General features: G+C 46.3%; 22 non-coding genes across 22 annotated transcripts; 12 read left to right on the forward strand and 10 right to left on the reverse strand.

Moving 5' to 3' along the window:
- Window positions 1-774: 774 nt before the first annotated feature.
- trnal-cag (transfer RNA leucine (anticodon CAG)) lies at window positions 775-857 on the reverse strand. The gene has a single exon. It is a non-coding gene; the product is annotated as a tRNA-Leu (tRNA).
- Window positions 858-953: 96 nt separating this feature from the next.
- Window positions 954-1,027, forward strand: trnam-cau (transfer RNA methionine (anticodon CAU)). Its single transcript has one exon. It is a non-coding gene; the product is annotated as a tRNA-Met (tRNA).
- Window positions 1,028-2,232: 1,205 nt separating this feature from the next.
- trnal-cag (transfer RNA leucine (anticodon CAG)) lies at window positions 2,233-2,315 on the reverse strand. The gene has a single exon. It is a non-coding gene; the product is annotated as a tRNA-Leu (tRNA).
- A 96-nt stretch (window positions 2,316-2,411) lies between these two features.
- On the forward strand, window positions 2,412-2,485 carry trnam-cau (transfer RNA methionine (anticodon CAU)). The gene has a single exon. It is a non-coding gene; the product is annotated as a tRNA-Met (tRNA).
- Window positions 2,486-3,690: 1,205 nt separating this feature from the next.
- On the reverse strand, window positions 3,691-3,773 carry trnal-cag (transfer RNA leucine (anticodon CAG)). Its single transcript has one exon. It is a non-coding gene; the product is annotated as a tRNA-Leu (tRNA).
- Window positions 3,774-3,869: 96 nt separating this feature from the next.
- On the forward strand, window positions 3,870-3,943 carry trnam-cau (transfer RNA methionine (anticodon CAU)). The gene has a single exon. It is a non-coding gene; the product is annotated as a tRNA-Met (tRNA).
- Window positions 3,944-5,148: 1,205 nt separating this feature from the next.
- On the reverse strand, window positions 5,149-5,231 carry trnal-cag (transfer RNA leucine (anticodon CAG)). Its single transcript has one exon. It is a non-coding gene; the product is annotated as a tRNA-Leu (tRNA).
- Window positions 5,232-5,327: 96 nt separating this feature from the next.
- Window positions 5,328-5,401, forward strand: trnam-cau (transfer RNA methionine (anticodon CAU)). The gene has a single exon. It is a non-coding gene; the product is annotated as a tRNA-Met (tRNA).
- A 1,204-nt stretch (window positions 5,402-6,605) lies between these two features.
- trnal-cag (transfer RNA leucine (anticodon CAG)) lies at window positions 6,606-6,688 on the reverse strand. Its single transcript has one exon. It is a non-coding gene; the product is annotated as a tRNA-Leu (tRNA).
- Window positions 6,689-6,784: 96 nt separating this feature from the next.
- On the forward strand, window positions 6,785-6,858 carry trnam-cau (transfer RNA methionine (anticodon CAU)). The gene has a single exon. It is a non-coding gene; the product is annotated as a tRNA-Met (tRNA).
- A 4,765-nt stretch (window positions 6,859-11,623) lies between these two features.
- trnam-cau (transfer RNA methionine (anticodon CAU)) lies at window positions 11,624-11,697 on the forward strand. The gene has a single exon. It is a non-coding gene; the product is annotated as a tRNA-Met (tRNA).
- A 4,782-nt stretch (window positions 11,698-16,479) lies between these two features.
- Window positions 16,480-16,553, forward strand: trnam-cau (transfer RNA methionine (anticodon CAU)). The gene has a single exon. It is a non-coding gene; the product is annotated as a tRNA-Met (tRNA).
- Window positions 16,554-17,758: 1,205 nt separating this feature from the next.
- On the reverse strand, window positions 17,759-17,841 carry trnal-cag (transfer RNA leucine (anticodon CAG)). Its single transcript has one exon. It is a non-coding gene; the product is annotated as a tRNA-Leu (tRNA).
- A 96-nt stretch (window positions 17,842-17,937) lies between these two features.
- trnam-cau (transfer RNA methionine (anticodon CAU)) lies at window positions 17,938-18,011 on the forward strand. The gene has a single exon. It is a non-coding gene; the product is annotated as a tRNA-Met (tRNA).
- Window positions 18,012-19,216: 1,205 nt separating this feature from the next.
- Window positions 19,217-19,299, reverse strand: trnal-cag (transfer RNA leucine (anticodon CAG)). Its single transcript has one exon. It is a non-coding gene; the product is annotated as a tRNA-Leu (tRNA).
- Window positions 19,300-19,395: 96 nt separating this feature from the next.
- Window positions 19,396-19,469, forward strand: trnam-cau (transfer RNA methionine (anticodon CAU)). Its single transcript has one exon. It is a non-coding gene; the product is annotated as a tRNA-Met (tRNA).
- Window positions 19,470-20,674: 1,205 nt separating this feature from the next.
- Window positions 20,675-20,757, reverse strand: trnal-cag (transfer RNA leucine (anticodon CAG)). The gene has a single exon. It is a non-coding gene; the product is annotated as a tRNA-Leu (tRNA).
- Window positions 20,758-20,853: 96 nt separating this feature from the next.
- trnam-cau (transfer RNA methionine (anticodon CAU)) lies at window positions 20,854-20,927 on the forward strand. The gene has a single exon. It is a non-coding gene; the product is annotated as a tRNA-Met (tRNA).
- Window positions 20,928-22,132: 1,205 nt separating this feature from the next.
- trnal-cag (transfer RNA leucine (anticodon CAG)) lies at window positions 22,133-22,215 on the reverse strand. Its single transcript has one exon. It is a non-coding gene; the product is annotated as a tRNA-Leu (tRNA).
- A 96-nt stretch (window positions 22,216-22,311) lies between these two features.
- Window positions 22,312-22,385, forward strand: trnam-cau (transfer RNA methionine (anticodon CAU)). Its single transcript has one exon. It is a non-coding gene; the product is annotated as a tRNA-Met (tRNA).
- Window positions 22,386-23,590: 1,205 nt separating this feature from the next.
- Window positions 23,591-23,673, reverse strand: trnal-cag (transfer RNA leucine (anticodon CAG)). The gene has a single exon. It is a non-coding gene; the product is annotated as a tRNA-Leu (tRNA).
- Window positions 23,674-23,769: 96 nt separating this feature from the next.
- trnam-cau (transfer RNA methionine (anticodon CAU)) lies at window positions 23,770-23,843 on the forward strand. Its single transcript has one exon. It is a non-coding gene; the product is annotated as a tRNA-Met (tRNA).
- The last annotated feature ends 219 nt before the right edge of the window (window positions 23,844-24,062 follow it).

Here is a 24,062-nt window from a genome sequence, read left to right on the forward strand (position 1 = left end):
AGTCAAAATTCTGCATGCATGCTGGCTAATGCTACATGAAGGCAGCAATAGCATCCCTCTCATATTCATGTAACACGTGGCCACGTCCTCCTGAGGTTTTGTGAAGTTTCAAAGGCCATATTGCTGCACTGGCCCGGTCCTGAAGATTTGCCTTGTACAACGTTCGGAAGATTAGACCCTTCCGATCAGAGCAGGCCACACAACTCCTTGTCCAAGCTCTTTGTTTTCTCCAGACTGGACTACTGCTATGCTCCCTTGGCGGGTCTTCCGGCACGTACTATCAAGCCTCTGCAACTGATCCAGGATGCAGCAGCGAGACTGGTCTTCAACGAGCCAAAGAAAGCCCACGTCACACCTCTCTTCATAATTTTGCACTGGCTACCAATAGCTGTTCGCATCAGATTCAAGGTACTGATGTTTGCCTACAAGATAACCACTGGCTCTGCAGCAATATACCTAAAGTCGATGGTGCAGACCTACGCTTGCTTTCTGCAAGTGAACGATGCCTCGTGGTGCCATCCCAAAGAGGCACAAAATCACTCTCAAGGACCTTTTCCTGGACTGTTCCCAGCTGGTGGATCGGCCTGCCTATCTCAATTCGAGCAGCGGAGGCTTTAACCCTTTTCAAAAAGTGTCTAAAAACTCATCCTTGTCTTCAACGCCTGCCCAATTAATACTAGCATTTGCCTAATGCGTCGTTTTGTCAAAGTTAACGCCCTGCTGGCCCAACGTAGCAGAAGACTGAAGTCTCTGTCTGCAGCCAAAGGATAGGTCTGTCAGAAGTGGGATTCGAACCCACGCCTCCAGGGGAGACTGCGACCTGAACGCAGCGCCTTAGACCGCTCGGCCATCCTGACACCCTTGCCTGGCTAGAGATGGCCTGTTCGAGCCGCACCTGAAACCAGGGACCTAGAAGCTACTTTTTCTCTGTTCGGGCCCCCTTTAGCCCACGGGCCTCGTTGGCGCAGTTAGGCAGCGCGTCAGTCTCATAATCTGAAGGTCGTGAGTTCGAGCCTCACACGGGGCAGGGTGGTTCTTTTTTTCTGATAACTGAGAGAGCTTAGACCAGGGGTGTCAAACTAAATTCCTTTAGGGCCCGAGCCCTGTAGAGTGTTGTTCCAACCCTTCTCAAACACACAAGGCATGTAGTTTTCAAATGAGCCTGAAGGGCATGATTAGTTGGATCAGGTGTGTTCTATCAGGCTTGAATCTAAACTCTGCAGGTCTCCGGCCTTCCAGGGACTGAGTTTGACACCCGTGGCTTAGAAAGAAAGAGTGAGGTTCTCTGTCCCCTTTCGTGTGGGTTTCCCTGTGTCTCCTGGGGGCAAAAGGCCACAGCTCCTCTTCAGGGCAGGTGAAATGATGCTTTGTGGAAAACTGTGAGGTTCCAGGTAAATTCCCTGAATCTCATCCAGCGACATTGCGTGTAGGCCCGTGCAATCCTTTTATTTACAGTGAAGTCAAAATTCTGCATGCATGCTGGCTAATGCTACATGAAGGCAGCAATAGCATCCCTCTCATATTCATGTAACACATGGCCACGTCCTCCTGAGGTTTTGTGAAGTTTCAAAGGCCATATTGCTGCACTGGCCCGGTCCTGAAGATTTGCCTTGTACAACGTTCGGAAGATTAGACCCTTCCGATCAGAGCAGGCCACACAACTCCTTGTCCAAGCTCTTTGTTTTCTCCAGACTGGACTACTGCTATTCTCCCTTGGCGGGTCTTCCGGCACGTACTATCAAGCCTCTGCAACTGATCCAGGATGCAGCAGCGAGACTGGTCTTCAACGAGCCAAAGAAAGCCCACGTCACACCTCTCTTCATAATTTTGCACTGGCTACCAATAGCTGTTCGCATCAGATTCAAGGTACTGATGTTTGCCTACAAGATAACCACTGGCTCTGCAGCAATATACCTAAAGTCGATGGTGCAGACCTACGCTTGCTTTCTGCAAGTGAACGATGCCTCGTGGTGCCATCCCAAAGAGGCACAAAATCACTCTCAAGGACCTTTTCCTGGACTGTTCCCAGCTGGTGGATCGGCCTGCCTATCTCAATTCGAGCAGCGGAGGCTTTAACCCTTTTCAAAAAGTGTCTAAAAACTCATCCTTGTCTTCAACGCCTGCCCAATTAATACTAGCATTTGCCTAATGCGTCGTTTTGTCAAAGTTAACGCCCTGCTGGCCCAACGTAGCAGAAGACTGAAGTCTCTGTCTGCAGCCAAAGTATAGGTCTGTCAGAAGTGGGATTCGAACCCACGCCTCCAGGGGAGATTGCGACCTGAACGCAGCGCCTTAGACCGCTCGGCCATCCTGACACCCTTGCCTGGCTAGAGATGGCCTGTTCGAGCCGCACCTGAAACCAGGGACCTAGAAGCTACTTTTTCTCTGTTCGGGCCCCCTTTAGCCCACGGGCCTCGTTGGCGCAGTTAGGCAGCGCGTCAGTCTCATAATCTGAAGGTCGTGAGTTCGAGCCTCACACGGGGCAGGGTGGTTCTTTTTTTCTGATAACTGAGAGAGCTTAGACCAGGGGTGTCAAACTAAATTCCTTTAGGGCCCGAGCCCTGTAGAGTGTTGTTCCAACCCTTCTCAAACACACAAGGCATGTAGTTTTCAAATGAGCCTGAAGGGCATGATTAGTTGGATCAGGTGTGTTCTATCAGGCTTGAATCTAAACTCTGCAGGTCTCCGGCCTTCCAGGGACTGAGTTTGACACCCGTGGCTTAGAAAGAAAGAGTGAGGTTCTCTGTCCCCTTTCGTGTGGGTTTCCCTGTGTCTCCTGGGGGCAAAAGGCCACAGCTCCTCTTCAGGGCAGGTGAAATGATGCTTTGTGGAAAACTGTGAGGTTCCAGGTAAATTCCCTGAATCTCATCCAGCGACATTGCGTGTAGGCCCGTGCAATCCTTTTATTTACAGTGAAGTCAAAATTCTGCATGCATGCTGGCTAATGCTACATGAAGGCAGCAATAGCATCCCTCTCATATTCATGTAACACGTGGCCACGTCCTCCTGAGGTTTTGTGAAGTTTCAAAGGCCATATTGCTGCACTGGCCCGGTCCTGAAGATTTGCCTTGTACAACGTTCGGAAGATTAGACCCTTCCGATCAGAGCAGGCCACACAACTCCTTGTCCAAGCTCTTTGTTTTCTCCAGACTGGACTACTGCTATGCTCCCTTGGCGGGTCTTCCGGCACGTACTATCAAGCCTCTGCAACTGATCCAGGATGCAGCAGCGAGACTGGTCTTCAACGAGCCAAAGAAAGCCCACGTCACACCTCTCTTCATAATTTTGCACTGGCTACCAATAGCTGTTCGCATCAGATTCAAGGTACTGATGTTTGCCTACAAGATAACCACTGGCTCTGCAGCAATATACCTAAAGTCGCTGGTGCAGACCTACGCTTGCTTTCTGCAAGTGAACGATGCCTCGTGGTGCCATCCCAAAGAGGCACAAAATCACTCTCAAGGACCTTTTCCTGGACTGTTCCCAGCTGGTGGATCGGCCTGCCTATCTCAATTCGAGCAGCGGAGGCTTTAACCCTTTTCAAAAAGTGTCTAAAAACTCATCCTTGTCTTCAACGCCTGCCCAATTAATACTAGCATTTGCCTAATGCGTCGTTTTGTCAAAGTTAACGCCCTGCTGGCCCAACGTAGCAGAAGACTGAAGTCTCTGTCTGCAGCCAAAGGATAGGTCTGTCAGAAGTGGGATTCGAACCCACGCCTCCAGGGGAGACTGCAACCTGAACGCAGCGCCTTAGACCGCTCGGCCATCCTGACACCCTTGCCTGGCTAGAGATGGCCTGTTCGAGCCGCACCTGAAACCAGGGACCTAGAAGCTACTTTTTCTCTGTTCGGGCCCCCTTTAGCCCACGGGCCTCGTTGGCGCAGTTAGGCAGCGCGTCAGTCTCATAATCTGAAGGTCGTGAGTTCGAGCCTCACACGGGGCAGGGTGGTTCTTTTTTTCTGATAACTGAGAGAGCTTAGACCAGGGGTGTCAAACTAAATTCCTTTAGGGCCCGAGCCCTGTAGAGTGTTGTTCCAACCCTTCTCAAACACACAAGGCATGTAGTTTTCAAATGAGCCTGAAGGGCATGATTAGTTGGATCAGGTGTGTTCTATCAGGCTTGAATCTAAACTCTGCAGGTCTCCGGCCTTCCAGGGACTGAGTTTGACACCCGTGGCTTAGAAAGAAAGAGTGAGGTTCTCTGTCCCCTTTCGTGTGGGTTTCCCTGTGTCTCCTGGGGGCAAAAGGCCACAGCTCCTCTTCAGGGCAGGTGAAATGATGCTTTGTGGAAAACTGTGAGGTTCCAGGTAAATTCCCTGAATCTCATCCAGCGACATTGCGTGTAGGCCCGTGCAATCCTTTTATTTACAGTGAAGTCAAAATTCTGCATGCATGCTGGCTAATGCTACATGAAGGCAGCAATAGCATCCCTCTCATATTCATGTAACACGTGGCCACGTCCTCCTGAGGTTTTGTGAAGTTTCAAAGGCCATATTGCTGCACTGGCCCGGTCCTGAAGATTTGCCTTGTACAACGTTCGGAAGATTAGACCCTTCCGATCAGAGCAGGCCACACAACTCCTTGTCCAAGCTCTTTGTTTTCTCCAGACTGGACTACTGCTATGCTCCCTTGGCGGGTCTTCCGGCACGTACTATCAAGCCTCTGCAACTGATCCAGGATGCAGCAGCGAGACTGGTCTTCAACGAGCCAAAGAAAGCCCACGTCACACCTCTCTTCATAATTTTGCACTGGCTACCAATAGCTGTTCGCATCAGATTCAAGGTACTGATGTTTGCCTACAAGATAACCACTGGCTCTGCAGCAATATACCTAAAGTCGCTGGTGCAGACCTACGCTTGCTTTCTGCAAGTGAACGATGCCTCGTGGTGCCATCCCAAAGAGGCACAAAATCACTCTCAAGGACCTTTTCCTGGACTGTTCCCAGCTGGTGGATCGGCCTGCCTATCTCAATTCGAGCAGCGGAGGCTTTAACCCTTTTCAAAAAGTGTCTAAAAACTCATCCTTGTCTTCAACGCCTGCCCAATTAATACTAGCATTTGCCTAATGCGTCGTTTTGTCAAAGTTAACGCCCTGCTGGCCCAACGTAGCAGAAGACTGAAGTCTCTGTCTGCAGCGAAAGGATAGTTCTGTCAGAAGTGGGATTCGAACCCACGCCTCCAGGGGAGACTGCGACCTGAACGCAGCGCCTTAGACCGCTCGGCCATCCTGACACCCTTGCCTGGCTAGAGATGGCCTGTTCGAGCCGCACCTGAAACCAGGGACCTAGAAGCTACTTTTTCTCTGTTCGGGCCCCCTTTAGCCCACGGGCCTCGTTGGCGCAGTTAGGCAGCGCGTCAGTCTCATAATCTGAAGGTCGTGAGTTCGAGCCTCACACGGGGCAGGTTGGTTCTTTTTTTCTGATAACTGAGAGAGCTTAGACCGGGGTGTCAAACTAAATTCCTTTAGGGCCCGAGCCCTGTAGAGTGTTGTTCCAACCCTTCTCAAACACACAAGGCATGTAGTTTTCAAATGAGCCTGAAGGGCATGATTAGTTGGATCAGGTGTGTTCTATCAGGCTTGAATCTAAACTCTGCAGGTCTCCGGCCTTCCAGGGACTGAGTTTGACACCCGTGGCTTAGAAAGAAAGAGTGAGGTTCTCTGTCCCCTTTCGTGTGGGTTTCCCTGTGTCTCCTGGGGGCAAAAGGCCACAGCTCCTCTTCAGGGCAGGTGAAATGATGCTTTGTGGAAAACTGTGAGGTTCCAGGTAAATTCCCTGAATCTCATCCAGCGACATTGCGTGTAGGCCCATGCAATCCTTTTATTTACAGTGAAGTCAAAATTCTGCATGCATGCTGGCTAATGCTACATGAAGGCAGCAATAGCATCCCTCTCATATTCATGTAACACGTGGCCACGTCCTCCTGAGGTTTTGTGAAGTTTCAAAGGCCATATTGCTGCACTGGCCCGGTCCTGAAGATTTGCCTTGTACAACGTTCGGAAGATTAGACCCTTCCGATCAGAGCAGGCCACACAACTCCTTGTCCAAGCTCTTTGTTTTCTCCAGACTGGACTACTGCTATGCTCCCTTGGCGGGTCTTCCGGCACGTACTATCAAGCCTCTGCAACTGATCCAGGATGCAGCAGCGAGACTGGTCTTCAACGAGCCAAAGAAAGCCCACGTCACACCTCTCTTCATAATTTTGCACTGGCTACCAATAGCTGTTCGCATCAGATTCAAGGTACTGATGTTTGCCTACAAGATAACCACTGGCTCTGCAGCAATATACCTAAAGTCGCTGGTGCAGACCTACGCTTGCTTTCTGCAAGTGAACGATGCCTCGTGGTGCCATCCCAAAGAGGCACAAAATCACTCTCAAGGACCTTTTCCTGGACTGTTCCCAGCTGGTGGATCGGCCTGCCTATCTCAATTCGAGCAGCGGAGGCTTTAACCCTTTTCAAAAAGTGTCTAAAAACTCATCCTTGTCTTCAACGCCTGCCCAATTAATACTAGCATTTGCCTAATGCGTCGTTTTGTCAAAGTTAACGCCCTGCTGGCCCAACGTAGCAGAAGACTGAAGTCTCTGTCTGCAGCCAAAGGATAGGTCTGTCAGAAGTGGGATTCGAACCCACGCCTCCAGGGGAGACTGCGACCTGAACGCAGCGCCTTAGACCGCTCGGCCATCCTGACACCCTTGCCTGGCTAGAGATGGCCTGTTCGAGCCGCACCTGAAACCAGGGACCTAGAAGCTACTTTTTCTCTGTTCGGGCCCCCTTTAGCCCACGGGCCTCGTTGGCGCAGTTAGGCAGCGCGTCAGTCTCATAATCTGAAGGTCGTGAGTTCGAGCCTCACACGGGGCAGGGTGGTTCTTTTTTTCTGATAACTGAGAGAGCTTAGACCAGGGGTGTCAAACTAAATTCCTTTAGGGCCCAAGCCCTGTAGAGTGTTGTTCCAACCCTTCTCAAACACACAAGGCATGTAGTTTTCAAATGAGCCTGAAGGGCATGATTAGTTGGATCAGGTGTGTTCTATCAGGCTTGAATCTAAACTCTGCAGGTCTCCGGCCTTCCAGGGACTGAGTTTGACACCCGTGGCTTAGAAAGAAAGAGTGAGGTTCTCTGTCCCCTTTCGTGTGGGTTTCCCTGTGTCTCCTGGGGGCAAAAGGCCACAGCTCCTCTTCAGGGCAGGTGAAATGATGCTTTGTGGAAAACTGTGAGGTTCCAGGTAAATTCCCTGAATCTCATCCAGCGACATTGCGTGTAGGCCCGTGCAATCCTTTTATTTACAGTGAAGTCAAAATTCTGCATGCATGCTGGCTAATGCTACATGAAGGCAGCAATAGCATCCCTCTCATATTCATGTAACACGTGGCCACGTCCTCCTGAGGTTTTGTGAAGTTTCAAAGGCCATATTGCTGCACTGGCCCGGTCCTGAAGATTTGCCTTGTACAACGTTCGGAAGATTAGACCCTTCCGATCAGAGCAGGCCACACAACTCCTTGTCCAAGCTCTTTGTTTTCTCCAGACTGGACTACTGCTATGCTCCCTTGGCGGGTCTTCCGGCACGTACTATCAAGCCTCTGCAACTGATCCAGGATGCAGCAGCGAGACTGGTCTTCAACGAGCCAAAGAAAGCCCACGTCACACCTCTCTTCATAATTTTGCACTGGCTACCAATAGCTGTTCGCATCAGATTCAAGGTACTGATGTTTGCCTACAAGATAACCACTGGCTCTGCAGCAATATACCTAAAGTCGCTGGTGCAGACCTACGCTTGCTTTCTGCAAGTGAACGATGCCTCGTGGTGCCATCCCAAAGAGGCACAAAATCACTCTCAAGGACCTTTTCCTGGACTGTTCCCAGCTGGTGGATCGGCCTGCCTATCTCAATTCGAGCAGCGGAGGCTTTAACCCTTTTCAAAAAGTGTCTAAAAACTCATCCTTGTCTTCAACGCCTGCCCAATTAATACTAGCATTTGCCTAATGCGTCGTTTTGTCAAAGTTAACGCCCTGCTGGCCCAACGTAGCAGAAGACTGAAGTCTCTGTCTGCAGCCAAAGGATAGGTCTGTCAGAAGTGGGATTCGAACCCACGCCTCCAGGGGAGACTGCGACCTGAACGCTAGCTGACGAAGGATAGTCCGACATAATTTCAGAAATGTTGAGCAATGTCGAACTGCGCAGCCAATCGCATCGAAGCGCTATGACATTTGGACCAATCGCGTCGAAGCGCCTTAACATTTCCAGCCAATCAAAAAGCGCAATTTATAACATTATCTTGACATTCGTGACATTTGACCAATCAGAGAGCAGGGGGATTTCGACGGCACGTTTCCGCGTCTCACCGCAAGGTGGAGGGGTCAGCGCTTCTAGTCAGGTGTCAATCAAGTTGCCGAACCGTGCCGAAGGTGTACGAAAGAATGACATCTTCCTCAGGGGGCGTGTCAGAGGTAAAAAAGGTTAATTACTCAAGTTTGTGACCTATGACAAGGGTCATTGTCGCGTAGTTCGACATAAAAAGTGGTACGAGATTTATCAATGGGTGAGTGTTTGTTACCTTTGCATTATAGATGTATAAAAATAAAAAATAATCGTAATCGAACATTATTAGTATCTTGGTTTAGTGTATTTGCATAAGAGAACAACACATCAGGCTTCAGAACAAACATTTACCTGGTCCCATTCATTTGAACGATGTAATGTGATGGTTGTGTTATGTTATGGCTTTCAACAGTGCAAACCAGAGTGTGTAATAATTGTTTATAGACATTTATGTAATGTTGCAGGTATTTTAAGAAATGTTCCTGTCTTGTATCTTTCTCCTCTAAATAGAGATACCAGTTGTAACATTATATATAAAATAAATGTGACTTGTGTCCTAGAAATGAATGAATGAATAAATATATGAATTTAATGAAGTATTTTATGCTCTCTTAAGGGACTCACTTGTATTGTGCATTATATTTGTTATAATGCTTACAGATAGAGAAATGTCAGATGCTGTCTCGTGGCCAAACAACCTTGCTTGGAGGTGTGCTGAAATGCATGTTTTTTATTAGTATCATTAGTATATTTACTGAAAAGGTTTCTTTCTGAATTATGTATTAAGGGTTTTTTTTTTTTTTTTGTCGTCTTAAGCCTCTACTGGACCAGCACAAAGGGTGGTGGAAGAACCTCATGCTGCTGAAACAGCAAAGAAGGCCATGGAGCAGAGTCAGCCTGACCCCCAGCCTCATCCCATGCCCCTGCCCCTGCCCCAGCCCCAGCCTACTGCACCTGTGGAAGCAAGAGTTGCAACACAATTTTCAATGGTAAGAATTACTATTTAACTTTTTTAATAATACCACTTAAGAATGTGCTCAATTAAAATTCAAGAAAGTTCAGAACGTAAGATGAAGAAAAAAAGAAAAAGCAAGAATGCTATGAGATGCTGGCTGAGACCTACTAATTGTCACCCCTCTTGTACAGTGGGGGCACCTGTTGTCTGCTGAATGGTCAGTTTGAATATCTCAGATTTGGTTTAAGTCACATGGTCAAGGATAAATGTAGAATGTAACCTGTCTGCTTTCTCTCTTGAGACTAGACTCATGTCCCTCATGGCATCTCTCTCAATACTTCTCATGTGTTAAAGCTACATTATCTTTCTTTCTCAATCTCAGGTAACATACCACATAGACGCTGGCTATTATTAACTGTACACATATTAACAATTATTCCATCATGCAAATACTTTGTAGTAATTTCAGGAGTCAATACTGCTAATAAATATGGATGACACTTCTATTCAGAAAGAAATGTTTTTAAAAACCTGCATTTACTTAAAATAGTAATATTAATTAATTCTTCGTAATTCTTGCTATTATAACACATTCTGTCTTCTCACATTTTTGATTTACCAAACCAAGATTTACTGGCTCTCACATTGCTGCAGCAAAGCCAAATCTTAGTGTGGTCAGGAGACCTTCTCAGGTTGAAGACCAACCCAGCGCAGCAGTGTCTTGTGCCTCTATACCAAGCAGTACTGTCTCTGTAAGTAATGGCATAATCCATAAAGTATTCTATGAAGACACTTTTCACGTTCCATTCTGTACGAATTATTAAACTTGTTCAATTTTTTTTTTATACCAGAAAACCATATTTTTGTCGAAGTTTCAGGGTGTGCCAGTGTTCCAGGGTCTGCAAATGGTTCAGAGACTGTCAGCGGTCCATAGGATGCCACTGTTACAGCCTATTGTGCAGAGCACCAATTCTCAACCAGCTCCACAAACCATGCCCAAGAGACCCTACAAGGCAAACACTTGCAGGAAGTGTGGACAATTCAAAACCAGTGCAACGGGACATAGCCAGTACAGGGGCAAGGTGTATATACTGTCCACAGACTGAGAACATTACAAAAGAAAAGTGGTTAGAGTAAATGCGGAGAACCTTCTGCCAAATAATGTATACACTGTATATTTTTATTTATTGTTGTGTGTATATAGTTGTTTAAATATAGTTCACTATTGTTAATATTTGTGTCTAACATTATTTTATTTAACTTGATTTTTTAATCCTATTTAACTTTTACTTTTACCTTTTTAATTTATTGTTTGAAAACTTCATTTAATATTCATTACTGTTCTGTTAGCATAATTGTAAAATAAATAAAAAAAGCAAATTGAGAAATGTGTTTTGATTTCTACATTTATTTTCCTTTTAATTTTTTTTTTTTTTTTGAAAACTTATATAAATTTAATTTGTTTAATATTCATTACTGTTATGTTGGCATAATTGTAAAAAAAAAAGAGAATGATTGCTTTTTTATTTGTACTTTAGTAAACATTTCATCAGTACACTGCAACAATAGAACGTATTCCTATAAAAAGATAATTTGCACTTTGTCATTTGTCACAGACATTTTTAAGCATAATAATGACTATTTTTGCATCCTGTTTTAATTAAAAATGACAGATTTAAAGGTGTCTTGAATGAATGTAACCTTAAAAAAAAATCTGATTTAATATCAATAAAATCACAACTAATAACATGCTTAAAATAAATATGAATACAACTACACACAATAACATGCTTAATCAGAATAAAAAATAATACAACAACTACTAAATAACTAATAATAACAAAACACATTTCCATTGGTGTATTAAAATGTAATGAAAAAAATATCAAACAAGCACATATATACATTTAATTAACCTTGAAACTTCATTTATTTAAAGCAATTAACAATAAAACAAAAAGTTATCTTTAGCTGGATTCGAACCCGGGTCGAGGGGAGCACCTGCAATAGAAAACAGTGTAATATAAATGCGCGAATTTACCGCAAGAAGAAACCGGAAGATGTATCACTGCGCGCATGCTAAGGAAGATCCGTCTTTGAACGTCAAATTTGACCCTTTCTTTTCTTCATTTTTTCTTTCTCTTCTTCCCCTTCTCTTTTTCTTCCTTCCCTCTTTTCTTCCCTTCTTCCCCGTCTTTGACGGACTATTGTTCCCCAGCTTGAACGCAGCGCCTTAGACCGCTCGGCCATCCTGACACCCTTGCCTGGCTAGAGATGGCCTGTTCGAGCCGCACCTGAAACCAGGGACCTAGAAGCTACTTTTTCTCTGTTCGGGCCCCCTTTAGCCCACGGGCCTCGTTGGCGCAGTTAGGCAGCGCGTCAGTCTCATAATCTGAAGGTCGTGAGTTCGAGCCTCACACGGGGCAGGGTGGTTCTTTTTTTCTGATAACTGAGAGAGCTTAGACCAGGGGTGTCAAACTAAATTCCTTTAGGGCCCGAGCCCTGTAGAGTGTTGTTCCAACCCTTCTCAAACACACAAGGCATGTAGTTTTCAAATGAGCCTGAAGGGCATGATTAGTTGGATCAGGTGTGTTCTATCAGGCTTGAATCTAAACTCTGCAGGTCTCCGGACTTCCAGGGACTGAGTTTGACACCCGTGGCTTAGAAAGAAAGAGTGAGGTTCTCTGTCCACTTTCGTGTGGGTTTCCCTGTGTCTCCTGGGGGCAAAAGGCCACAGCTCCTCTTCAGGGCAGGTGAAATGATGCTTTGTGGAAAACTGTGAGGTTCCAGGTAAATTCCCTGAATCTCATCCAGCGACATTGCGTGTAGGCCCGTGCAATCCTTTTATTTACAGTGAAGTCAAAATTCTGCATGCATGCTGGCTAATGCTACATGAAGGCAGCAATAGCATCCCTCTCATATTCATGTAACACGTGGCCACGTCCTCCTGAGGTTTTGTGAAGTTTCAAAGGCCATATTGCTGCACTGGCCCGGTCCTGAAGATTTGCCTTGTACAACGTTCGGAAGATTAGACCCTTCCGATCAGAGCAGGCCACACAACTCCTTGTCCAAGCTCTTTGTTTTCTCCAGACTGGACTACTGCTATGCTCCCTTGGCGGGTCTTCCGGCACGTACTATCAAGCCTCTGCAACTGATCCAGGATGCAGCAGCGAGACTGGTCTTCAACGAGCCAAAGAAAGCCCACGTCACACCTCTCTTCATAATTTTGCACTGGCTACCAATAGCTGTTCGCATCAGATTCAAGGTACTGATGTTTGCCTACAAGATAACCACTGGCTCTGCAGCAATATACCTAAAGTCGCTGGTGCAGACCTACGCTTGCTTTCTGCAAGTGAACGATGCCTCGTGGTGCCATCCCAAAGAGGCACAAAATCACTCTCAAGGACCTTTTCCTGGACTGTTCCCAGCTGGTGGATCGGCCTGCCTATCTCAATTCGAGCAGCGGAGGCTTTAACCCTTTTCAAAAAGTGTCTAAAAACTCATCCTTGTCTTCAACGCCTGCCCAATTAATACTAGCATTTGCCTAATGCGTCGTTTTGTCAAAGTTAACGCCCTGCTGGCCCAACGTAGCAGAAGACTGAAGTCTCTGTCTGCAGCCAAAGGATAGGTCTGTCAGAAGTGGGATTCGAACCCACGCCTCCAGGGGAGACTGCAACCTGAGCGCTAGCTGACGAAGGATAGTCCGACATAATTTCAGAAATGTTGAGCAATGTCGAACTGCGCAGCCAATCGCATCGAAGCGCTGTGACATTTGGACCAATCGCGTCGAAGCGCCTTAACATTTCCAGCCAATCAAAAAGCGCAATTTATAACATTATCTTGACATTCGTGACATTTGACCAATCAGAGAGCAGGGGGATTTCGACGGCACGTTTCCGCATCTCACCGCTAGGTGGAGGGGTCAGCGCTTCTAGTCAGGTGTCAATCAAGTTGCCGAACCGTGCCGAAGGTGTACGAAAGAATGACATCATCCTCAGGGGGCGTGTCAGAGGTAAAAAAGGTTAATTACTCAAGTTCGTGACCTATGACAAGGGTCATTGTCGCGTAGTTCGATATAAAAAGTGGTACGAGATTTATCAATTGGTGAGTTTTTGTTACCTTTGCATTATAGATGTATAAAAATAAAAAATAATCGTAATCGAACATTATTAGTATCTTGGTTTAGTGTATTTGCATAAGAGAACAACACACCAGGCTTCAAAACAAACATTTACCTGGTCCCATTCATTTGAACGATGTAATGTGATGGTTGTGTTATGTTATGGCTTTCAACAGTGCAAACCAGAGTGTGTAATAATTGTTTATAGACATTTATGTAATGTTGCAGGTATTTTAAGAAATGTTCCTGTCTTGTATCTTTCTCCTCTAAATAGAGATACCAGTTGTAACATTATATATAAGATAAATGTGACTTGTGTCCTAGAAATTAATGTATGAATGAATAAATATATGAATTTAATGAAGTATTTTATGCTCTGTTAAGGGACTCACTTGTATTATGCATTATATTTGTTATAATGCTTACAGATAGAGAAATGTCAGATGCTGTCTCGTGGCCAAACAACCTTGCTTGGAGGTGTGCTGAAATGCGTGTTTTTTATTAGTATCATTAGTATATTTAATGAAAAGATTTCTTTCTGAATTATGTATTAAGGTTTTTTTTTTTTTTTTTTTTTTTTGGGGGTCGTCTTAAGCCTCTACTGGATCAGCACAAAGGGTGATGGAAGAACCTCATGCTGCTGAAACAGCAAAGAAGGCCATGGAGCAGAGTCAGCCTGACCCCCAGCCTCATCCCATGCCCCTGCCCCAGCCCCAGCCTACTGCACCTGTGGAAGCAAGAGTTGCAACACAATTTTCAATGGTAAGAATTACTATTTAACTTTTTTAATAATACCACTTAAGAATGTGCTCAATTAAAATTCAAGAAAGTTCAGAACGTAAGATGAAGAAAAAAAGAAAAAGCAAGAATGCTATGAGATGCTGGCTGAGACCTACCAATTGTCACCTCTCTTGTACAGTGGGGGCACCTGTTGTCTGCTGAATGGTCAGTTTGAATATCTCAGATTTGGTTTAAGTCACATGGTCAAGGATAAATGTAGAATGTAACCTGTCTGCTTTCTCTCTTGAGACTAGACTCATGTCCCTCATGGCATCTCTCTCAATACTTCTCATGTGTTAAAGCTACATTATCTTTTTTTCTCAGTCTCAGGTAACATACCACATAGACGCTGGCTATTATTAACTGTACACATATTAACAATTATTCCATCATGCAAATACTTTGTAGTAATTTCAGTAGTCAATACTGCTAATAAATATGGATGACACTTCTATTCAGAAAGAAATGTTTTTAAAAACCTGCATTTACTTAAAATAGTAATATTAATATAAATCGTAATTCTTGCTATTATAACACATTCTGTCTTCTCACATTTTTGATTTACCAAACCAAGATTTACTGGCTCTCACATTGCTGCAGCAAAGCCAAATCTTAGTGTGGTCAGGAGACCTTCTCAGGTTGAAGACCAACCCAGCGCAGCAGTGTCTTGTGCCTCTATACCAAGCAGTACTGTCTCTGTAAGTAATGGCATAATCTATAAAGTATTCTATGAAGACACTTTTCACGTTCCATTCTGTACGAATTATTAAACTTGTTCAATTTTTTTTTTTAATACCAGAAAACCATATTTTTGTCGATGTTTCAGGGTGTGCCAGTGTTCCAGGGTCTGCAAATGGTTCAGAGACTGTCAGCGGTCCATAGGATGCCACTGTTACAGCCTATTGTGCAGAGCACCAATTCTCAACCAGCTCCACAAACCATGCCCAAGAGACCCTACAAGGCAAACACTTGCAGGAAGTGTGGACAATTCAAAACCAGTGCAACGGGACATAGCCAGTACAGGGGCAAGGTGTATATACTGTCCACAGACTGAGAACATTACAAAAGAAAAGTGGTTAGAGTAAATGCGGAGAACCTTCTCCCAAATAATGTATACACTGTATATTTTTATTTATTGTTGTGTGTATATAGTTGTTTAAATATAGTTCACTATTGTTAATATTTGTGTCTAACTTTATTTTATTTAACTTGATTTTTTAATCCTATTTAACTTTTACTTTTACCTTTTTAATTTATTGTTTGAAAACTTCATTTAATATTCATTACTGTTCTGTTAGCATAATTGTAAAATAAATTAAAAAAGCAAATTGAGAAATGTGTTTTGATTTCTACATTTATTTTCCTTTTATTTCCTTTTAATTTTTTTTTTTTTTTGAAAACTTATATAAATTTAATTTGTTTAATATTCATTACTGTTATGTTGGCATAATTGTAAAAAAAAAGAGAATGATTGCTTTTTTATTTGTACTTTAGTAAACATTTCATCAGTACACTGCAACAATAGAACGTATTCCTATAAAAAGATAATTTGCACTTTGTCATTTGTCACAGACATTTTTAAGCATAATAATGACTATTTTTGCATCCTGTTTTAATTAAAAATGACAGATTTAAAGGTGTCTTGAATGAATGTAACCTTAAAAAAAAATCTGATTTAATATCAATAAAATCACAACTAATAACATGCTTAAAATAAATATGAATACAACTACACACAATAACATGCTTAATCAGAATAAAAAATAATACAACAACTACTAAATAACTAATAATAACAAAACACATTTCCATTGGTGTATTAAAATGTAATGAAAAAAATATCAAACAAGCACATATATACATTTAATTAACCTTGAAACTTCATTTATTTAAAGCAATTAACAATAAAACAAAAAGTTGTCTTTAGCTGGATTCGAACCCGGGTCGAGGGGAGCACCTGCAATAGAAAACAGTGTAATATAAATGCGCGAATTTACCGCAAGAAGAAACCGGAAGATGTATCACTGCGCGCATGCTAAGGAAGATCCGTCTTTGAACGTCAAATTTGACCCTTTCTTTTCTTCATTTTTTCTTTCTCTTCTTCCCCTTCTCTTTTTCTTCCTTCCCTCTTTTCTTCCCTTCTTCCCCGTCTTTGACGGACTATTGTTCCCCAGCTTGAGCGCAGCGCCTTAGACCGCTCGGCCATCCTGACACCCTTGCCTGGCTAGAGATGGCCTGTTCGAGCCGCACCTGAAACCAGGGACCTAGAAGCTACTTTTTCTCTGTTCGGGCCCTCTTTAGCCCACGGGCCTCGTTGGCGCAGTTAGGCAGCGCGTCAGTCTCATAATCTGAAGGTCGTGAGTTCGAGCCTCACACGGGGCAGGGTGGTTCTTTTTTTCTGATAACTGAGAGAGCTTAGACCAGGGGTGTCAAACTAAATTCCTTTAGGGCCCGAGCCCTGTAGAGTGTTGTTCCAACCCTTCTCAAACACACAAGGCATGTAGTTTTCAAATGAGCCTGAAGGGCATGATTAGTTGGATCAGGTGTGTTCTATCAGGCTTGAATCTAAACTCTGCAGGTCTCCGGCCTTCCAGGGACTGAGTTTGACACCCGTGGCTTAGAAAGAAAGAGTGAGGTTCTCTGTCCCCTTTCGTGTGGGTTTCCCTGTGTCTCCTGGGGGCAAAAGGCCACAGCTCCTCTTCAGGGCAGGTGAAATGATGCTTTGTGGAAAACTGTGAGGTTCCAGGTAAATTCCCTGAATCTCATCCAGCGACATTGCGTGTAGGCCCGTGCAATCCTTTTATTTACAGTGAAGTCAAAATTCTGCATGCATGCTGGCTAATGCTACATGAAGGCAGCAATAGCATCCCTCTCATATTCATGTAACACGTGGCCACGTCCTCCTGAGGTTTTGTGAAGTTTCAAAGGCCATATTGCTGCACTGGCCCGGTCCTGAATATTTGCCTTGTACAACGTTCGGAAGATTAGACCCTTCCGATCAGAGCAGGCCACACAACTCCTTGTCCAAGCTCTTTGTTTTCTCCAGACTGGACTACTGCTATGCTCCCTTGGCGGGTCTTCCGGCACGTACTATCAAGCCTCTGCAACTGATCCAGGATGCAGCAGCGAGACTGGTCTTCAACGAGCCAAAGAAAGCCCACGTCACACCTCTCTTCATAATTTTGCACTGGCTACCAATAGCTGTTCGCATCAGATTCAAGGTACTGATGTTTGCCTACAAGATAACCACTGGCTCTGCAGCAATATACCTAAAGTCGCTGGTGCAGACCTACGCTTGCTTTCTGCAAGTGAACGATGCCTCGTGGTGCCATCCCAAAGAGGCACAAAATCACTCTCAAGGACCTTTTCCTGGACTGTTCCCAGCTGGTGGATCGGCCTGCCTATCTCAATTCGAGCAGCGGAGGCTTTAACCCTTTTCAAAAAGTGTCTAAAAACTCATCCTTGTCTTCAACGCCTGCCCAATTAATACTAGCATTTGCCATATGCGTCGTTTTGTCAAAGTTAACGCCCTGCTGGCCCAACGTAGCAGAAGACTGAAGTCTCTGTCTGCAGCCAAAGGATAGGTCTGTCAGAAGTGGGATTCGAACCCACGCCTCCAGGGGAGACTGCGACCTGAACGCAGCGCCTTAGACCGCTCGGCCATCCTGACACCCTTGCCTGGCTAGAGATGGCCTGTTCGAGCCGCACCTGAAACCAGGGACCTAGAAGCTACTTTTTCTCTGTTCGGGCCCCCTTTAGCCCACGGGCCTCGTTGGCGCAGTTAGGCAGCGCGTCAGTCTCATAATCTGAAGGTCGTGAGTTCGAGCCTCACACGGGGCAGGGTGGTTCTTTTTTTCTGATAACTGAGAGAGCTTAGACCAGGGGTGTCAAACTAAATTCCTTTAGGGCCCAAGCCCTGTAGAGTGTTGTTCCAACCCTTCTCAAACACACAAGGCATGTAGTTTTCAAATGAGCCTGAAGGGCATGATTAGTTGGATCAGGTGTGTTCTATCAGGCTTGAATCTAAACTCTGCAGGTCTCCGGCCTTCCAGGGACTGAGTTTGACACCCGTGGCTTAGAAAGAAAGAGTGAGGTTCTCTGTCCCCTTTCGTGTGGGTTTCCCTGTGTCTCCTGGGGGCAAAAGGCCACAGCTCCTCTTCAGGGCAGGTGAAATGATGCTTTGTGGAAAACTGTGAGGTTCCAGGTAAATTCCCTGAATCTCATCCAGCGACATTGCGTGTAGGCCCGTGCAATCCTTTTATTTACAGTGAAGTCAAAATTCTGCATGCATGCTGGCTAATGCTACATGAAGGCAGCAATAGCATCCCTCTCATATTCATGTAACACGTGGCCACGTCCTCCTGAGGTTTTGTGAAGTTTCAAAGGCCATATTGCTGCACTGGCCCGGTCCTGAAGATTTGCCTTGTACAACGTTCGGAAGATTAGACCCTTCCGATCAGAGCAGGCCACACAACTCCTTGTCCAAGCTCTTTGTTTTCTCCAGACTGGACTACTGCTATGCTCCCTTGGCGGGTCTTCCGGCACGTACTATCAAGCCTCTGCAACTGATCCAGGATGCAGCAGCGAGACTGGTCTTCAACGAGCCAAAGAAAGCCCACGTCACACCTCTCTTCATAATTTTGCACTGGCTACCAATAGCTGTTCGCATCAGATTCAAGGTACTGATGTTTGCCTACAAGATAACCACTGGCTCTGCAGCAATATACCTAAAGTCGATGGTGCAGACCTACGCTTGCTTTCTGCAAGTGAACGATGCCTCGTGGTGCCATCCCAAAGAGGCACAAAATCACTCTCAAGGACCTTTTCCTGGACTGTTCCCAGCTGGTGGATCGGCCTGCCTATCTCAATTCGAGCAGCGGAGGCTTTAACCCTTTTCAAAAAGTGTCTAAAAACTCATCCTTGTCTTCAACGCCTGCCCAATTAATACTAGCATTTGCCTAATGCGTCGTTTTGTCAAAGTTAACGCCCTGCTGGCCCAACGTAGCAGAAGACTGAAGTCTCTGTCTGCAGCCAAAGTATAGGTCTGTCAGAAGTGGGATTCGAACCCACGCCTCCAGGGGAGACTGCGACCTGAACGCAGCGCCTTAGACCGCTCGGCCATCCTGACACCCTTGCCTGGCTGGAGATGGCCTGTTCGAGCCGCACCTGAAACCAGGGACCTAGAAGCTACTTTTTCTCTGTTCGGGCCCCCTTTAGCCCACGGGCCTCGTTGGCGCAGTTAGGCAGCGCGTCAGTCTCATAATCTGAAGGTCGTGAGTTCGAGCCTCACACGGGGCAGGGTGGTTCTTTTTTTCTGATAACTGAGAGAGCTTAGACCAGGGGTGTCAAACTAAATTCCTTTAGGGCCCGAGCCCTGTAGAGTGTTGTTCCAACCCTTCTCAAACACACAAGGCATGTAGTTTTCAAATGAGCCTGAAGGGCATGATTAGTTGGATCAGGTGTGTTCTATCAGGCTTGAATCTAAACTCTGCAGGTCTCCGGCCTTCCAGGGACTGAGTTTGACACCCGTGGCTTAGAAAGAAAGAGTGAGGTTCTCTGTCCCCTTTCGTGTGGGTTTCCCTGTGTCTCCTGGGGGCAAAAGGCCACAGCTCCTCTTCAGGGCAGGTGAAATGATGCTTTGTGGAAAACTGTGAGGTTCCAGGTAAATTCCCTGAATCTCATCCAGCGACATTGCGTGTAGGCCCGTGCAATCCTTTTATTTACAGTGAAGTCAAAATTCTGCATGCATGCTGGCTAATGCTACATGAAGGCAGCAATAGCATCCCTCTCATATTCATGTAACACGTGGCCACGTCCTCCTGAGGTTTTGTGAAGTTTCAAAGGCCATATTGCTGCACTGGCCCGGTCCTGAATATTTGCCTTGTACAACGTTCGGAAGATTAGACCCTTCCGATCAGAGCAGGCCACACAACTCCTTGTCCAAGCTCTTTGTTTTCTCCAGACTGGACTACTGCTATGCTCCCTTGGCGGGTCTTCCGGCACGTACTATCAAGCCTCTGCAACTGATCCAGGATGCAGCAGCGAGACTGGTCTTCAACGAGCCAAAGAAAGCCCACGTCACACCTCTCTTCATAATTTTGCACTGGCTACCAATAGCTGTTCGCATCAGATTCAAGGTACTGATGTTTGCCTACAAGATAACCACTGGCTCTGCAGCAATATACCTAAAGTCGCTGGTGCAGACCTACGCTTGCTTTCTGCAAGTGAACGATGCCTCGTGGTGCCATCCCAAAGAGGCACAAAATCACTCTCAAGGACCTTTTCCTGGACTGTTCCCAGCTGGTGGATCGGCCTGCCTATCTCAATTCGAGCAGCGGAGGCTTTAACCCTTTTCAAAAAGTGTCTAAAAACTCATCCTTGTCTTCAACGCCTGCCCAATTAATACTAGCATTTGCCTAATGCGTCGTTTTGTCAAAGTTAACGCCCTGCTGGCCCAACGTAGCAGAAGACTGAAGTCTCTGTCTGCAGCCAAAGGATAGGTCTGTCAGAAGTGGGATTCGAACCCACGCCTCCAGGGGAGACTGCGACCTGAACGCAGCGCCTTAGACCGCTCGGCCATCCTGACACCCTTGCCTGGCTAGAGATGGCCTGTTCGAGCCGCACCTGAAACCAGGGACCTAGAAGCTACTTTTTCTCTGTTCGGGCCCCCTTTAGCCCACGGGCCTCGTTGGCGCAGTTAGGCAGCGCGTCAGTCTCATAATCTGAAGGTCGTGAGTTCGAGCCTCACACGGGGCAGGGTGGTTCTTTTTTTCTGATAACTGAGAGAGCTTAGACCAGGGGTGTCAAACTAAATTCCTTTAGGGCCCGAGCCCTGTAGAGTGTTGTTCCAACCCTTCTCAAACACACAAGGCATGTAGTTTTCAAATGAGCCTGAAGGGCATGATTAGTTGGATCAGGTGTGTTCTATCAGGCTTGAATCTAAACTCTGCAGGTCTCCGGCCTTCCAGGGACTGAGTTTGACACCCGTGGCTTAGAAAGAAAGAGTGAGGTTCTCTGTCCCCTTTCGTGTGGGTTTCCCTGTGTCTCCTGGGGGCAAAAGGCCACAGCTCCTCTTCAGGGCAGGTGAAATGATGCTTTGTGGAAAACTGTGAGGTTCCAGGTAAATTCCCTGAATCTCATCCAGCGACATTGCGTGTAGGCCCGTGCAATCCTTTTATTTACAGTGAAGTCAAAATTCTGCATGCATGCTGGCTAATGCTACATGAAGGCAGCAATAGCATCCCTCTCATATTCATGTAACACGTGGCCACGTCCTCCTGAGGTTTTGTGAAGTTTCAAAGGCCATATTGCTGCACTGGCCCGGTCCTGAATATTTGCCTTGTACAACGTTCGGAAGATTAGACCCTTCCGATCAGAGCAGGCCACACAACTCCTTGTCCAAGCTCTTTGTTTTCTCCAGACTGGACTACTGCTATGCTCCCTTGGCGGGTCTTCCGGCACGTACTATCAAGCCTCTGCAACTGATCCAGGATGCAGCAGCGAGACTGGTCTTCAACGAGCCAAAGAAAGCCCACGTCACACCTCTCTTCATAATTTTGCACTGGCTACCAATAGCTGTTCGCATCAGATTCAAGGTACTGATGTTTGCCTACAAGATAACCACTGGCTCTGCAGCAATATACCTAAAGTCGATGGTGCAGACCTACGCTTGCTTTCTGCAAGTGAACGATGCCTCGTGGTGCCATCCCAAAGAGGCACAAAATCACTCTCAAGGACCTTTTCCTGGACTGTTCCCAGCTGGTGGATCGGCCTGCCTATCTCAATTCGAGCAGCGGAGGCTTTAACCCTTTTCAAAAAGTGTCTAAAAACTCATCCTTGTCTTCAACGCCTGCCCAATTAATACTAGCATTTGCCTAATGCGTCGTTTTGTCAAAGTTAACGCCCTGCTGGCCCAACGTAGCAGAAGACTGAAGTCTCTGTCTGCAGCCAAAGGATAGGTCTGTCAGAAGTGGGATTCGAACCCACGCCTCCAGGGGAGACTGCGATCTGAACGCAGCGCCTTAGACCGCTCGGCCATCCTGACACCCTTGCCTGGCTAGAGATGGCCTGTTCGAGCCGCACCTGAAACCAGGGACCTAGAAGCTACTTTTTCTCTGTTCGGGCCCCCTTTAGCCCACGGGCCTCGTTGGCGCAGTTAGGCAGCGCGTCAGTCTCATAATCTGAAGGTCGTGAGTTCGAGCCTCACACGGGGCAGGGTGGTTCTTTTTTTCTGATAACTGAGAGAGCTTAGACCAGGGGTGTCAAACTAAATTCCTTTAGGGCCCGAGCCCTGTAGAGTGTTGTTCCAACCCTTCTCAAACACACAAGGCATGTAGTTTTCAAATGAGCCTGAAGGGCATGATTAGTTGTATCAGGTGTGTTCTATCAGGCTTGAATCTAAACTCTGCAGGTCTCCGGCCTTCCAGGGACTGAGTTTGACACCCGTGGCTTAGAAAGAAAGAGTGAGGTTCTCTGTCCCCTTTCCTGTGGGTTTCCCTGTGTCTCCTGGGGGCAAAAGGCCACAGCTCCTCTTCAGGGCAGGTGAAATGATGCTTTGTGGAAAACTGTGAGGTTCCAGGTAAATTCCCTGAATCTCATCCAGCGACATTGCGTGTAGGCCCGTGCAATCCTTTTATTTACAGTGAAGTCAAAATTCTGCATGCATGCTGGCTAATGCTACATGAAGGCAGCAATAGCATCCCTCTCATATTCATGTAACACGTGGCCACGTCCTCCTGAGGTTTTGTGAAGTTTCAAAGGCCATATTGCTGCACTGGCCCGGTCCTGAAGATTTGCCTTGTACAACGTTCGGAAGATTAGACCCTTCCGATCAGAGCAGGCCACACAACTCCTTGTCCAAGCTCTTTGTTTTCTCCAGACTGGACTACTGCTATGCTCCCTTGGCGGGTCTTCCGGCACGTACTATCAAGCCTCTGCAACTGATCCAGGATGCAGCAGCGAGACTGGTCTTCAACGAGCCAAAGAAAGCCCACGTCACACCTCTCTTCATAATTTTGCACTGGCTACCAATAGCTGTTCGCATCAGATTCAAGGTACTGATGTTTGCCTACAAGATAACCACTGGCTCTGCAGCAATATACCTAAAGTCGCTGGTGCAGACCTACGCTTGCTTTCTGCAAGTGAACGATGCCTCGTGGTGCCATCCCAAAGAGGCACAAAATCACTCTCAAGGACCTTTTCCTGGACTGTTCCCAGCTGGTGGATCGGCCTGCCTATCTCAATTCGAGCAGCGGAGGCTTTAACCCTTTTCAAAAAGTGTCTAAAAACTCATCCTTGTCTTCAACGCCTGCCCAATTAATACTAGCATTTGCCTAATGCGTCGTTTTGTCAAAGTTAACGCCCTGCTGGCCCAACGTAGCAGAAGACTGAAGTCTCTGTCTGCAGCCAAAGGATAGTTCTGTCAGAAGTGGGATTCGAACCCACGCCTCCAGGGGAGACTGCGACCTGAACGCAGCGCCTTAGACCGCTCGGCCATCCTGACACCCTTGCCTGGCTAGAGATGGCCTGTTCGAGCCGCACCTGAAACCAGGGACCTAGAAGCTACTTTTTCTCTGTTCGGGCCCCCTTTAGCCCACGGGCCTCGTTGGCGCAGTTAGGCAGCGCGTCAGTCTCATAATCTGAAGGTCGTGAGTTCGAGCCTCACACGGGGCAGGGTGGTTCTTTTTTTCTGATAACTGAGAGAGCTTAGACCGGGGTGTCAAACTAAATTCCTTTAGGGCCCGAGCCCTGTAGAGTGTTGTTCCAACCCTTCTCAAACACACAAGGCATGTAGTTTTCAAATGAGCCTGAAGGGCATGATTAGTTGGATCAGGTGTGTTCTATCAGGCTTGAATCTAAACTCTGCAGGTCTCCGGCCTTCCAGGGACTGAG

The sequence above is a fragment of the Carassius gibelio genome, chromosome A4 (assembly GCF_023724105.1).
Source record: "Carassius gibelio isolate Cgi1373 ecotype wild population from Czech Republic chromosome A4, carGib1.2-hapl.c, whole genome shotgun sequence".
NCBI classification, from domain to species: Eukaryota; Metazoa; Chordata; class Actinopteri; order Cypriniformes; family Cyprinidae; genus Carassius; species Carassius gibelio.